This window comes from Pan paniscus, chromosome 18 (genome assembly GCF_029289425.2).
Source record: "Pan paniscus chromosome 18, NHGRI_mPanPan1-v2.0_pri, whole genome shotgun sequence".
Lineage (NCBI taxonomy): Eukaryota > Metazoa > Chordata > Mammalia > Primates > Hominidae > Pan > Pan paniscus.
This window is the reverse complement of record NC_073267.2, coordinates 9,204,166-9,218,710: the sequence shown is the minus strand read 5'-3', so window position 1 is coordinate 9,218,710 and position 14,545 is coordinate 9,204,166. Positions and strand designations below refer to the sequence as shown.

Below are 14,545 nucleotides of genomic sequence, written 5' to 3'. Positions count from 1 at the left end.
AAGAAAGAAGCTGTTTTTGGTTTTTATTTTGTTTTTTTTGGAGACAGGGTCTCACTCTGTCACCCAGGCTGGAATGCATGCAGTGGTGTGATCATGGCTCACTGCAGCTTCGACCTCCCCGGGCTCAAGCAATCCCCCCACCTCAGCCTCCCAGGTTGCTAGGACTACAGGCACATGCCACCATGCCCAGCTAATTTTTTTTTTCCTGTATTTTACAGAGATGGGGTTTTGCCATGTTGCCCACGCTCGTCTCAAACTCCTGGGCTCAAACCATCCACCCGCCTCAGCTAGGAAGCTGTTTTATATTAAGTATCAACTATGTTTAAGGCCATGTATTAGACCAGCAATTCACAATAGGGAAGGAAAAGGATGATTTTGCTCCCCAGGGCACATCTGGCAATGTCTGCAGACATTTCTGATGGACATGACTCATGGGGTAGGGAGTGTCACTGGCATCTAGTGGGTAGACACCAGAGGCGCTGCTGAATATCCTACAATACACAGGGGAGTCCCACAACAAAGAATCCTCTGACCCAACTGTCAACAGTGCCCAAAATGAGAACCCCTCATCTAGACCTGTCTCTTTTCTGATGTCCAACCCCAACAAACCTCATTCAAAGATGAGGAACTGAGGCTCAGAGACATGAATGACTTGCCTAAGTTTCCATAGACAGCCACTACCAGTGGCCAACTCTCTACTCCATCTGGCTTCAGGGTCTGTGGTGCATTCCACATACTACACTGTCTCTCTAGGAAGACATCCCCTTGTCCCCAAGCACCTTGGCCCTGGCAGATTATCTACAGCAGGGGTTACAAGTTTTGCCTTAAGGCATAAGCACCTCCCCACTTCATGATTAGAGGTTTTATGACTTTGCACTTGTAATCACTGTTTCTGCTCATTTTGCTGTGTGCTGAACATTTTATGAGGATTAACTCATTTTACCCCAAGGATATGTCACAGAGAGGTTAAGATCAGACACTAAGTGGCAGATTTGTGGTCTCAACCCAGATAAAAGGTCTCCAGGGACCAACCTCTCGGCCTCTCTACCGTGGTCCTCCTCATGCTTTGAACTTCGCCTTGGCAAAGTTGGGGCACAACAACCAATCCTTTAGCTGGGAACTGGGTGGGGGCAGAAACAGAGAGAGCCTCTACTTCAGACCCTCTCATTTGTAGGGACCCAGTCCCTGCTGCCCAGCTGGGTGGTCCTAGAGAATCTGCCAGAATTTCAGCTCTTTTCCCATGCAATGCCCCAGGAGAAAAGACGCAGGCCTCTGAACAGAGATGAGACAATGTGCAGGGAACTCAAAGCCAGAGGGCGTGGGCAGGGGCTAAGAGGGAGGGGACCTTGGAGGGAAGGAATATGACATCCTCAGGGCCTGTCCAAAGTTCTTGGAGCAAACCCAGCTATGCAAGTGAGGTTCCTGCAGTAGCCTCCACTCCAGCATCTGATTCTCATTAGCTGCAACTGATCTTATTAGCTATCCTGGGTCAGTTTGGATTCTGGCAAGCCTAGATTTGGCAATGGCCTCAACATAAAGATCGCACGGGGTAAGCAGGGATGCGCTGACACCCAGGAATGGATTCCACGAGGCAGCCTGCTGGGGGATGGCATTGAGTTCCAGCTCTGCCCCTTCCTGGCTTCATGACCTTCGCAGAGCCTTGGCGCTTCCTCTGACAAGTGGGGACTTGGGACCCAGCAGTCCCCAAGTCCCCATTGTAAATGTGAGGACTGGGGCTTGTGTCAGGGATCCTAGCACCTTAAGGGTACTGGAGGGGTTGGGGCCAGCTGTCACCCACAGGCTGGGTGACCTTGAGCAAGTCTCTTCCCCTTTTGTGCCTCTGTGTGTTTAACTGTCAAATGAAGGGGCCACGTCTTTAATGTAGAAGCCCTTTTAGGTCTTAGGACTCCAGACTGGATCATTTACCTCTCCCCGTGGCTAACCTCTTTGGGCCTCGAGAAAACACATTTCTCTATGACTCCACGCCGCAACACAGGCTCCAAAGAGCAAGACACAACTCACTGCCTCCCTCTCTCCTGCCTCCCAACCTGACCCACCAGAGAAGAGCTCTTCCCACCCCCTCCCCACCCCCAGGTCACCAACATCCTGTCCCTTAGTCTAGCTTCATCAAAGCAGCAAAGCCAACACTGTCTCCTCCCCAGTGGATGGGCCCAGCAGCACCCATTTCTCTTGGCTGAGTGCCCAGGGAATTCCACCAGGCAATGTCCACAGGCGCTTGCGGGGGTGCACAATTTAGGGGGGAAATGCGGGCCCTCTTGGAAGAGGGCCAGCTGTCCTCCCAGACTGCAAGAGAGAATGCATTGAACACAGCCTTTGTGCGTGTGTTGGGGCAGGGAGCGGGGGAGAGGTGGCGGGTGGTCTCTGCTGGTCTTGCTGCCTCAGAGGCCATCTCTGTTGTCAGAGTTTGAAGACTCCTGGAAGGGCCTCTAGGCCCCGGATCCCAGTTTTAAGAGCTCCAGTCTTACTAAATCTCACTGAACCCCCTCTAGTCTTACCTTGGTCAGGGTGGGTGAGGAAAGGTGAGAGGATGTGAAATAGGTGGGGCAGCCAGGTGTGGGAGTGGAGTTGGGGTGAGGTGGAGAAGGATGGGATTGGGAGCGGTGGGAGGATGGTGCAGGGGGTTACTAGGATGGGGTTTGTGTGAAAGGGCTTGGGTGGAGTGGAGGGAGGTGGATGACTTGGAGGGGTGGCCAGACCTTTGCCCTGCTCCTGAGTATGAAGGTCCCTCATTTTACATCTTTACTGGCGAGGAGAGGGGAAATCCCCAAAAGCCTTTAATGTGATGGTGTCAGAGGCCACCCTGCCTCTCTGACGGGTAGGGAGGGGTCTCCGGCAGGGCTAAGGGTGAATCATCTATCTCTCCAGAGCCCAGTATCTGGGGTGGGAGGGTGACTTGCAGAGTCTCTGCTCCGGGATTTCCTTGTCTTATGATGGGGGGAGAGCTTCCATTTGTCATGGAGGGGGAGGTCACTGTAATTTATAAGCTGAGAAGACCCCCATTATTCCGAAAGAGAGGGGAGAAGGAAGACACCCAAACTTAGTTTTTTAAGGATGGGGAAGGGGCATCAGTCTCCCAAGAGGTGAGGGGGCTCTAGAGACCTGGAGACCACTTTTTGGGGCCGCATTCTATTTCAAGGGGTATAAGGGAGAGGACTTCTGTCTAGAGCTGGAGCCAAGAGGAAGGGCCCATTTCTGAAGGAGAAAGGAAGGTATTTTGCTCTCTGGGGGGTGGGAGCCCCTGTCTTTTCGGGGGAGGGCCCCGCGTCTTGGGAAAATGAGGGCTCCGTTTCTAGGAGAAGATGCCCAGGTTTTGCTCCTGGGGGCAGGGCAGAAGGACCTCCTCTCGGCTCCCCTCGGAAGGGCCCGTCCCAAGCCACCCGGCGCCTCGCGCTCACCTCCAGGCCCCGTCTCTGATCTGCGGGATCCGATCCGCCGCGTTCCGACTTGCGGGATGCGCGCCCCGAGTTCCGGCAGCGCTGGGTGTCTGCTCGACTTCCCCCAGAGACTCGCCGGACTCCCTGGCTCCGCCGAGCGTCCCGGCCAATCAGCGTCGCCAGCCCCGGCCCTCGCTTTCGCCACAGCCAATGGGTGCGCCCGCCACGGGCCACCGCCCCCGGGAGGGAGGGGGCAGGCGGGGCGGGGGCAGAGTCCAGCCTCCGGGGGCGGGGGAGACGGGGGCTGGGGCGGGACCCACCAGAGGGACCGCGAGGGCTGGGAGGGAGTCCTGGGGCTGGGGAGGAGACGGCTGAGGACCCCCGTCAAGTTGTGGGGACCCTGACCCTCTGGGGGGCAGCTCCATAGGTTGATTTAACCTGGATCTTAATGGGCCATTTACACCCTCAGGGCTGCAGGCGAGTGTAACTCCACCTCCACCCGCGTCTCGGATCCGGTCTCTGGAGCTCCAGAGTCGGAATCAGAAGGGGTTCCTTTGCGGAGGAGGGAAGGAGCATCCCGCCCTCCCCACCTCACTCCCCATCTCGGCGCTCAGGGCCCTGCCAGCCCTTCTTGCTCCCAGCTACTTTCCTCCGCCTGGCCCCAGCGCTCCGGAAGACAAACAGGGCGCTGGGAGTCAGAGGTGGTTCCTTCTGCATGACCTGGAGCAGGTCACTGCGCCTCCTGATCCTCAATTTCCTGAAATTGGGACAACAGAGATTGTACCTCCTTCGTGGGTATAAACGAGACCCTAGATATGATGAAGGTGCCTTTCTACCGTTGTATAAAATGCTGTGTGGAAGCTAATTAATACTCAGGTGTGACGGATGGATAGCACCCCCCCCCCACAGCTTTCTAGAGGTATTTGGAAAGAGAATGCAATCTTTCAGTGACAAAATCAAAGACACAAAGAACTGCTCATCAAGACAACAGGCGATCACCAAGTCCTCATAATGAATGAATGGATGGATGGAGAGTACAGACCTCAAAGGCAGAGAAAGAGTTCAGCTTGGTTCTCCCCACTCACCCTGATCACTGATAAGTTGGTCTGTGGAGTCTTGTAGAACCCTGAGGTCTCTCCTCCTGCTGTCCAGGAATCCAGACTGCCCTATCTCTGATTACACAAGCGCTATAGTCCTTGAAATTAAAGAATTAAGATAAAGTAAACACATAGATAAATAGAAAGCTGCCAAACAAATCATTCACCTCCTAGTGTCACCTCTGGGGACCCTCCCCCCCAACACACACACACACACACACACACACACACACACACACAGAGCAGTAAATAAGAATAATTGAGGCCTGGCACAGTGGCTTACGCCTGTAATTCCAGCACTTTGGGAGGCCGAGGCAGGCAGATCACTTGATGCCCAGAGCTCGAGACCAGCCTGGCCATCATGGGGAAACCCCCTTTCTATTAAAAATACAAAAATTAGCCTGGCATGGTGGCACCTGCCTGTAATCCCAGCTACCTGGGAGGCTGAGACATGAGAATCGCTTGAATGGAGAGGCAGAGGTTGCACTGAGGTGAGATGGCACCACTGCACTCTAGCCTGGGTGATTGTCACCTTGCTTGAAGAACTTGATGAGGCCTGTGCTGAAAATCTAGCAATTTTTTCTTAAAACCAAAGCCATGAAGATAATCCCCTTTACTACCCTTGACCTGCCCAAAGAAATACAACGGCCAATAAACATGGGAGATGACACTTTGAAAAGGAAAGGCAAGTTAAAACCAAAAGAGGGAAAGAGTTTACCTACCAAAATGACCTTGTTTTTATTATTATAATTACTATTCTTTGCAAAGACTTCAAGGAGTTTCATGTATTGATGATGGCAGTAGAAAGATCACAGCCTTTCTGGAGGGAAATTGGGCATTTCTATTTTAAAAATCTTAAAAGTAAGTTGACCCTTTGATCTAGCAATCCAATCCCTATGAACTTATCTGAAAACATTTAAAGGTACAAAGATTTAATGATAAAGTAGCTTACTACCATTTTGTTTATCACAGGGAAAAACTGGGAACAACTTGAATGCACAACAGCAGGGACTCAGAGGGAAATTGTTGCATGAAATTGAACAATAAACATAGGTATGAAATATTGAATGGGGCTGGGTGTGGTGACACGCCTGTAATTCCAGCACTTTGGGAAGCCAAGGCAAGAGGATCGCTTGAGCCAAGGAGTTCAAGACCAGCCTGGGTAACATAGTGAAACCCTGTCTCTACAAAAAATACAAAAATTATCCGGGCGATGTGGCGCGTGCAAGTAGTCCCAGCTACTCAGGAGACTGAGGCAGCCTTGAGCCTGGGAGGTTGAGGCTGCTGTGGGCCAAGATTACACCACTGTACTCCAGCTGGGTGACAGAGTGAGACCCCGTCTCAAAAACAAAACAAAACAAATCTCAAAATGTTAAGTTATTTGCAAAAACAGTATATTTGGTACTGTCTTACTTTTTGTTAAACATCTTACTTTTTGTTAAATCTACCAGGTAGAGCTAGATCAATGCTGTGTAATATAACTTTCTATGATGCTCTATATCTGTGCCGTCCCGTGTGGTAGCCACTAGCCACATGGAGGTATTGAACACTTGAAATGACTAATTTTGGTATCCAAGATGTTTAAAGAAAAAAATAAAGAAAGAAATAATAAAAAAAGGAAAAGGGAAAAATAAATTTAAAATTTTGAAAAAAGCAATGACTAGTCAACCGAATAACTGTATTTTAATTGTATCTATTTATTTATTTTTTTAGAGACGGAGTCTCGCTCTGTCACCCAGGCTGGAGTGTAGTGGTGCAATCTCAGCTCGCTGCAACCTCCGCCTCCCAGGTTCAAGCGATTCTCCTGCCTAAGCCTCCTGAGTAGTTGGGATTACAAGCGTGCTCCACCACGCCTGGCTCGTTGTTTAATTTTTTAATTTTTAGTAGAGACAGGGTTTCGTCATGTTGGCCAGGCTGGTCTCAAACTCCTGGGCTCCAGTGATCTGCCTGCCTCAGCCTCCCAAAGTGCTGGGATTACAGGTGTGAACCACCACGCCCAGCCTGTATCTAATTTTAATTTAAGGTGTAACAGTAACAGGTAGCTAGTGGCTATCATATTAAAAGGCACCGATACAGCTAGCTAGCAATGCTGAGTGAAAAACTGTGTTCAGTAGGAGAATGGTTATTTTTGTGTATTGAAATTATAGATTATTCTAATATTACTTTATTTGCATGTCCATGTCAGTAATTTCTTTTTATCCCCTTGGGTTTATTTTTAATAGAGGATAAACTTTACAATGTCACTAATTTCTAATTATTCTATAATGAATATATATTACTCTGGTACTAAGAAGAAAATATTTAAAATGAAAAACAGAAAGGAAAAGTCTAAACCAAAGGGCCCGGAGTGGTGGCTCACACCTGCAATCCCAGTACTCTGGGAGGCTGAGGCGGGCAGATCACTTGAGGCCAGGGGTTCGAGAACAGCCTGGCCAACATGGCGAAACCCCATCTCTATTTATAAATAATTTTTTTTTTAAAAAAGAGTCTAAGCCAAAGGTTGACAGACTATAGCTCATAGACCAAATGTAGTTTATCATGTTTTCCTATGACCATGAGCTAAGATTGGTTTTACATATTAAATGGTTAAAAAATTCAAAAGAAGAATAATGTTATGTGACACATAGAAACTACATAAAATTCAAATTTTACTGTGCATAAATAAAATTTTATGGGAACACAGCCAGGCCCATTTATTTATGCATTGTCTATGGCTGTCTGTGAGCTACAACAGCAGAGCTGAGTAGTTGTGACAGAGACTCTGTGACCTGAAAAGACAACAATATTTACCTTCCAGCCCTTTGCAGAAAAATCTGCCGTGTCCTGGTCTAAGGCAATCAAGGGAAATAAGAAGTGTGTGTAGCCATCTTCATTCATCTGTTCATTCATTCATTTAACTAGGTATTGAGCACCCATTTGTGGGTCAGGCCCTAGGAAAGGGCACTTCTAGAGGATGAAAGGAGCTGCTTTGTCTCTACTTAAGGACTGGGGAGAGAAGGCTATTTAGAGCCAGGTGCTTTGCAAGCTGATTCTCAAATAGCTTCATTGTGATACTTGTGAAGAAAACTGTCAGCATGTGGAAAAAGCCCTTTCCATATTGGCTTCCCTTGCATTTTCTGCCATTCTGCAGTTTTCCTATAGAGCTGCTTGGGGTTGCAGCTGTCTGCCAGGGAATGCAGAGTGTTTCCCAGAGTTTGGCTGAGGCCTGGGATGAAGACTCACCCATACTGTGTGCCTATCAATAAGCTCCTTCCAGAAGCGCAGCTGTAGCTGGGAGGGCCCCCACTGCACTCTGGAGAGGAGAAATGAAAACGAAGGCAAGGGTGAATGAGGCTTCAAGGGTACCAGTGGTCTCCACAGGAGAGACTCTTAGAGATCAGCAGCCCATTGTACAGAAGAGGAGACTGAGGCCCAGAGAAGAGGAATAACTTGTCCAGAGCCAGATTAAAGCACATATTTTATTGACTAGGCCTGTGATTTCCACATCCCTGGTCACAAAATAATAAAGAGATATCATCTATACAAAATAATAAAGGGCATTTTGATGTGGTGGAAAGGGGATCAACTTGGGAGTCAGACCTAATATTGAATTCTAGTTCCAAGTCCCAACGGCTATGTGACTCTGGACATGTCATTTACTCCCTCTCAGTCTCTATGTTCTAATCTGTAAATTGAATAAAGTATCTACCACGTTTTCACATGTAAAGGAAAGAAGATAGACCATTACCTCACACCATATAAAAAAACGAACTCAACATTGGATCAAAGACCTAAATAAATATAAGACCTAACGCTATAAAATTCTTAGAAGAAAACATGGGAAGGGGGAACAGGTGCGATGGCTCACACCTGTAATCCTAGCACTTTGGGAGCTCCAAGGCTGCCAGATCACTTGAGCCCAGGAATTTGAGACCAGTCTGGGAAACCTGGCAAAACCCCACTGTTAGAAAAAATACAAAAATTAACCAGGTGTGGTGGTGTGTGGCTGTGGTCTCAGCTACTTAAGAAGCAGAGGTGGGAGGATTGCCTGAACCTGGGAGGCAGAGGTTGCAGTGAGCCAAGATTGTGCCATTGCACTCCACCTAGCCTGGGTGACAGAGCAAGACTCCATCTCAAAAACAACAGCAACAAAAAAGCATTTTGATTGTACTTAATGCCATTGAATTGTACACTCTAAAATGGTAAAAATTGGTGAATTTTGTGCAATGTGTATTTTACCATAATAAGGAAAAAAGTACGTACCACAGTAGGTCATTGGGTGGGGTAAGTAAGGGAAGTTTGCTCCTGGTCCCTGCTGGGCACTGTGCATTAGCCCTGTACATAGTTGTACTAGTTTCACCAAACTATCTGCTTGATTGCAAGAGGTGGGCCAGAGCTCATTCATTCATTTAGTAATTTTTCCATCAATTTGTTCAGTCAACAAATACACATTTAGCACCTACTGCGTGCCAGGCATTGGGGATTGTGGTCCTGACCCCATGGAACTTCCATTCTGCAGCTGGGAGACAGTGTATAAGAAGATGAATGTGTAACTAAGAAAGCTCTTTTCTTTTCTTTTTTTCTTTTCCTTTCTCTTCTCTTTTCTTTTTTTCTTTCTGTCTTTCTTTCTTTCTTTTCTTTCTCTCTCTCTCATTTTTTTCTCTCTTTCTTTTTTTCTCTCTCTCTCTTTCATTCGTTCTTTTTTTTCTTTCTTTTTGAGACGGAGTCTTGCTCTGTCACCCAGGCTGGAGTGCAGTGGCGCTATCTTGGCTCACTGCAACCTCTGCCTCCCCGGTTCAAGCGATTCTTGTGTCTCAGCCTCCCGAGAAGCTGGGATTACAGACGTGTACCACCTCACCCAGCTAGTTTTTGTATTTTAAGTAGAAATGGGGTTTTGCCATGTTGGCCAGGCTGGTCTCGAACTCCTGGTCTCAAGTGATCTTCCCACCTTGGCCTCCCAAAGTGCTGGGAATGCAGGTATGATCTACTGTGCCCAGCCTAAGAAGCTAATTTCTGATAATAAGTGCTTTAGGGAAATGCAAAATAAGATGATGTTCCTGGGATCAGGGTGGGTACACCAGCCATGATGCTCAGGGAGTTGTCCACAAGGCTGTGACATTTAATCTGAGGCCTGAATGCTAAGAGGAAGGCTTCTATGGGATTCTCTTGTGCTTGTTCTCATGCATTTTGGCCCTCGTGCTAGGCTCCTAGAAGACCCAAGGGCTGCCTCCAGCTTTCCTCCTCTGAACATCTCAGGTAATATGGGGAAAGCATGAGAAAGTGAGCCAGTCCCAACAGGCAGCTGCTGCATCTGACATGTCACACACATGTCAGGGCTTTGTTCTGCTGTCATTGTGATGACTGGGACCGCCAGCACTGCCAGCCCAAAGGACGCACGGCAGTGCAGTCCCCCTTCTGGCTCAAGACGTAGTGAAATGACAGGGGAGCTGGGTCATACTGCCACCCCCATGCTCTGCAGGACTTCCTAAAGGCAGAAAGTGAACAACAGACAATTCTCATGCTCAAGATGTCAGTGGTGCCAAGCTTGAGAAACCCTGCCTGAGTTAATGTGTATGTAGTTCCAAGAATACAGAAGGAGCTTAGTACATCCTGGGTCCCTTCCTCCTGTGGCTAGAGATACCCTGCCTATTTACCCCAATTCTTCTTGACAGTACATGGCTGTGGTATCTCCAGGGATCAGTTGGAGTGTAGCTCCCTCATCGAGACTGATGGAGAAAATAGCTAAACATGTACTTCTTTTCTGAGATCTTTGATGACTTGACTTCTGACAGTGCTTGGCATGCAGTAGGAGTTCTAGGAATACGTATCAATTTCACTGCATGAAAAGGACAGCAGGATGCTGAGGAAGGACATCTTGGGGAGCTCTTGGCCCTGAGGCACTGTCCAGGAACTCTGTGCTGAAACTTTACAGAGGAGGAGAAAACCCCAAAAATGTGGCACATATACACCATGGAATACTATGCAGCCATAAAAAAGAATGAGATCATGTCCTTTTCAGGGACATGGATGAAGCTAGAAGCCATCATTCTCAGCAAACTAACACAGGAACAGAAAGCTAAATACCACGTGTTCTCACTCATAAGTGGGAGTTGAGCGGTGAGAACACATGGACACAGGGAGGGGAACATCACACACAGGGGCTTGTCAGGGGATTGGGGGGCAAGGGGAGGGAGATCATTAGGACAAATACCTAATGCACGCGGGGCTTAAGACTTAGATGACGAGTTGATAGGTGCAGCAAACCACTATGGCACATGTATACCTATGTAACAAACCTGCACATTCTGCACATGTATCCCAGAACTGAAAATAACAAAATAATAAAGAAAATAAAAATTTAAAATAAATAAATAAAACAACTTTATTAATTTTATTAACATAAAAATTTTGTTAAAAGAAAACCTGAACTGAGATTGAACTCTTCCCCACTGAGAAAGCAAGCCCAGGCATCCTTTCTCCCTCTCGTCCTCATCTCTCCTCCCTACAGACAATGGAAGATGAAAATCAGGAGACAGAGCCGGGCGCAGTGGCTCAGGCCTGTAATCCCAGCACTTTTGGGGGCTGAGGCGGGTAGATCAACTGAGGTGAGGAGTTCGAGACCAGCCTGGCTAACATAGTGAAACCCTGTCTCTACTAAAAATACAAAAAACAAAAAAATTAGCTGGGCATGGTGGCAGGTGCCTGTAATCCTAGCTACTAGGGAGGCTGAGGCAGGAGAATCATTTGAATACGAGAGGCGGAGGTTGCAGTGAGCCGAGATGGTGCCATTGCACTACAGCCTGGGCAACAAGAACAAAACTCCATCTCAAAGAAAAAAAAAAAAAAAGAAAGAAAGAAAGAAAAGAAAATCAGGAGACAGCATGGCAGAATGGTTATATCCTCAAACTCTGGAGTTAAAGAGAGTTGGGCTCATATTCTGGCTGTGACAATGAAGAATTACGTGACTTTACATAGATGACTTCACTTCTGAGCCTCAGTCCCATCTGTAAAATGGGATGATGATCATAATGCCTGCATCCCAGAGATTTCATGAGTGTTAAGTGGGAGAAGTGCCTTAGAGCACGTAGCAGGCAGTGGCTGGCATGTAGTAAGCACTCAACAAATATTAGCTATGACCATAAATGTTTTCATAATCATCACTCTTGTAGTTTGGGTTCTCCTAGAAATAGATTCTGAGACAAAGATTTGAGTGCTTTATTTGGGAGGTGATCTCAGGATGATTCCAGGAGATATTGGTGGGTCGATAATAAGGGGTGGGTTATCTAGCAAATAATCACTGTGGGTGACTGCAGCTCCGTTCCATTGGGGAACACTGGGAGCCGGCACAGAGCAGTCACTTTAGGATTATCCCACCGTGGAGCAAGGAAGCTGGGGTATTTCTACACCAACTACTCCCCGTCATTGGCCAAGAACTGCTTGCTCAGGATGTCAGCTCCCCAGCACTTCTGGCCACCTGTCCCTTTCAGGTTGAGCAGACTCTCAGACAACCAAAGAACATCCTCAGGGTGAGTCTCAGATGATAGAGGCAGGTGAACTTGCAAAGAAATGGAAAATGCTGCACAGATATTGGCTTTTCCTCCTGCACCATCACCTGTGGCCACAGCTAAGGTTCTAAATGCCTCTCTGCTGGGCTATCATAGTCTGTGCTCACTTCTGTAATAGCATTTGTCAACTTCATTAATTCATTCAGTCATTAATTCTCTAGTTCATTCACACCCTCATGTATTCATCCATTTACTCACTTATACTTCCACACTTAACTGCTGACTAAGTGCTACATGCAGGCCTCAGGCTCCTAAATGGCCTATTCCAGGGGTGTCTCCGCCTGGCCAGGAAGCTCCTTGGGGAGAAGTCCTGGGCCCGATTGGTCTTCTGGTGCCAGGTATTCAGCACAGCATCTGGCACACAGCAGGGCTCAGGATGTGTTTAAAGGAGCTGAAGCAAATTAGAGCCCAGAGTAGGGTTTTTCTCTTCTACAAACTGAGCATGCTGTGAAGACCCAGGCTTTGTTCAAGCTGGGTACTTGTTAACCTGATGTTTCAAATACCTGTCCTATGAGAAAAGTCTTTGTGAAATGAATCTTGGGAATCGTGGAAGTTTTCAGACACGAAGTGTATGCAAACGCTCAGTCTCCTGCTGAATTCAGAGGCAGCAGAGGGAGGGGCTCTGCCTGGAAGGTGCCAGGCTGTATGCTGGGTCCCAGAGGCAGCTCCTGACTTGGAGTCACCAGGGTTCAAGGTCAGACCCACCGTTCCTTCTCAGGCATTTGTCTCTCTCAGCCTCAGCTATTTTTGTTTTATTTTGTTTTGAGAGAGCGTCTCACTCTCATCACCCAGGCTGCAGTGCGGTCTTGGCTCACTGCAGCCTCGATCTCCTTAACTCAAGTGATTCTCCCACTTCAGACTCTTGAGCAGCTAGGTCTACAGATGTGCACCACTATGCCTGTTTATTATTATTTTTTTTTTTGTATTTTTAGTAGATACGGGGTTTCACCATGTTGCCCAGGCTGGTCTCAAACTCCTTAGAGGATACCGTGGAAACTCCTGCCCTAGAGTCAGGCCCATCAGGGCTCCCACCCAGCTTTCTCGCTCACAGACTGTGGGATCCCTAGTGGGTCCCTCCTCCCCAGGGACCCTCAGTTTCTGTGCCTTTAAAGCAGGGTGATACAGTGAGACGTGCCAGACAACCAAGCAGGTGAGATGATTTTCATTCTGATTTCCTGAGCACCTGGCTCAGGTGCTGGGCTGCTCTAGGGCCCTGGATAAGGATCTTTGCATGAAAGACCTCAATGTCACATGAACACACATGGATCACATGAGATGGGTCCTGGGAAAGAGCTTTAGAGTGGGCTAGACGTGGTGGCTCATGCCTGTCATCCCAGCACTTTGGAAGGCTGAGGTGGGAAGATCACTTGAGCCCAGGAGTTTGATACCAGCCCAGGCAACATAAGGAGACCCCATCTTTACAAAAATACAAAAAATAAATAAATTAGCCTGGTGTGGTGGTATGTGCCTAGGTCCTAGCTACTCGGGAGGCCAAGGTGGGAGCACTGCTTGAGCCTGAGAGGCTGAGGCTGTAGTGAGCCGTGATAGCATCACTGCACTCCAGGCTGGGTGGCAGAGCAAGACCCCATCTCAAAAAAAAAAAAAAATACATAAATAAAATGTAGGCTGGGCGCGGTGGCTCACACCTGTAATCCCAACACTTTGGGAGGCTGGGGCAGGTGGATCACCTGAGGTCAGGAGTTCGAGACCAGCCTGGCCAACATGGTGAAACCCTGTCTCTACTAAAAATACAAAAATTAGCTGGGCATGGTGTCACAGGTGAACAGACAGGTGAACTTACAAAGAAATAGAAAATGCTTGCAAAGAAATAGAAAATGTCTGTGGTCCCACTTACTTGGGAGCCTGAGGCAGGAGAATCGCTTGAGTCCAGGAGCCGGAGGATGCAGTGAGCTGACATCACGCCATTGCACTTCAGCCTGGGAAACAGAGCGAGACTCCATCTAAAAAAAAAAAAAAATTAAAAAACTTAGAATGCACAAGTGTAAGGAAAGAGGAAAGATTATTGCCTAGCCCAGTGGTTATTAACTGGGGCCATCTAGCCACAGCTGGAGACAGTTTTGGTTGTCATGACTGTGGTGGGGGGTGGGAGACAGGGAGGTGCTCCTGGTATCCGGTGGGTAGAGGCCGAGGGGACTGCTGAATGCTCTACAATGCATAGGACAGTATCCTATGACATGGGGTTACTGAGCCCAACACGTTGGCAGTGCTGAGACTGAGAAACCTCACTCTAGTGTAACTCCTCTAGTCTGACAAATGAAACCCAGAAAGGTCTAAGATGATCCAAGGTGTGATCAGCAGACTGACCTTGGGCAAGCTTTAATTTCTCCAAGCCTCAGTTGCTTCATCTGTAAAATGGACGTAAGAATAATAGTACTTACCCCACAGGGCTGTGAAGAGGTTTAGAAGGGATACAGAGTCAGGGCTGGGAAAACACAGGCAGAAAAATAGGAGGAGTGGGAGGACCTCCCCCAGCCTCCAGGTGGGGCCC

General features: G+C 48.0%; 1 protein-coding gene across 3 annotated transcripts in view; it reads right to left on the bottom strand.

The window, feature by feature from the left end:
• ABAT (4-aminobutyrate aminotransferase) overlaps positions 1 to 14,545 on the bottom strand; it is a 122,265-nt gene that overhangs the window by 105,246 nt on the left and 2,474 nt on the right. For 2 of the 3 annotated variants that reach the window (XM_055099496.2, XM_003808307.6), the window contains exons 2-4: positions 13,892 to 13,997; positions 4,481 to 4,590; positions 3,417 to 4,152 (exon numbers count right to left, since the gene is read on the bottom strand). The gene's annotated coding sequence lies outside the window, so the exon portion shown is untranslated. Of the gene's footprint in view, positions 1 to 3,416; positions 4,153 to 4,480; positions 4,591 to 7,714; positions 7,785 to 13,891; positions 13,998 to 14,545 lie in introns of all 3 variants that reach the window. The other variant, XM_063597947.1, reaches the window with a different exon arrangement.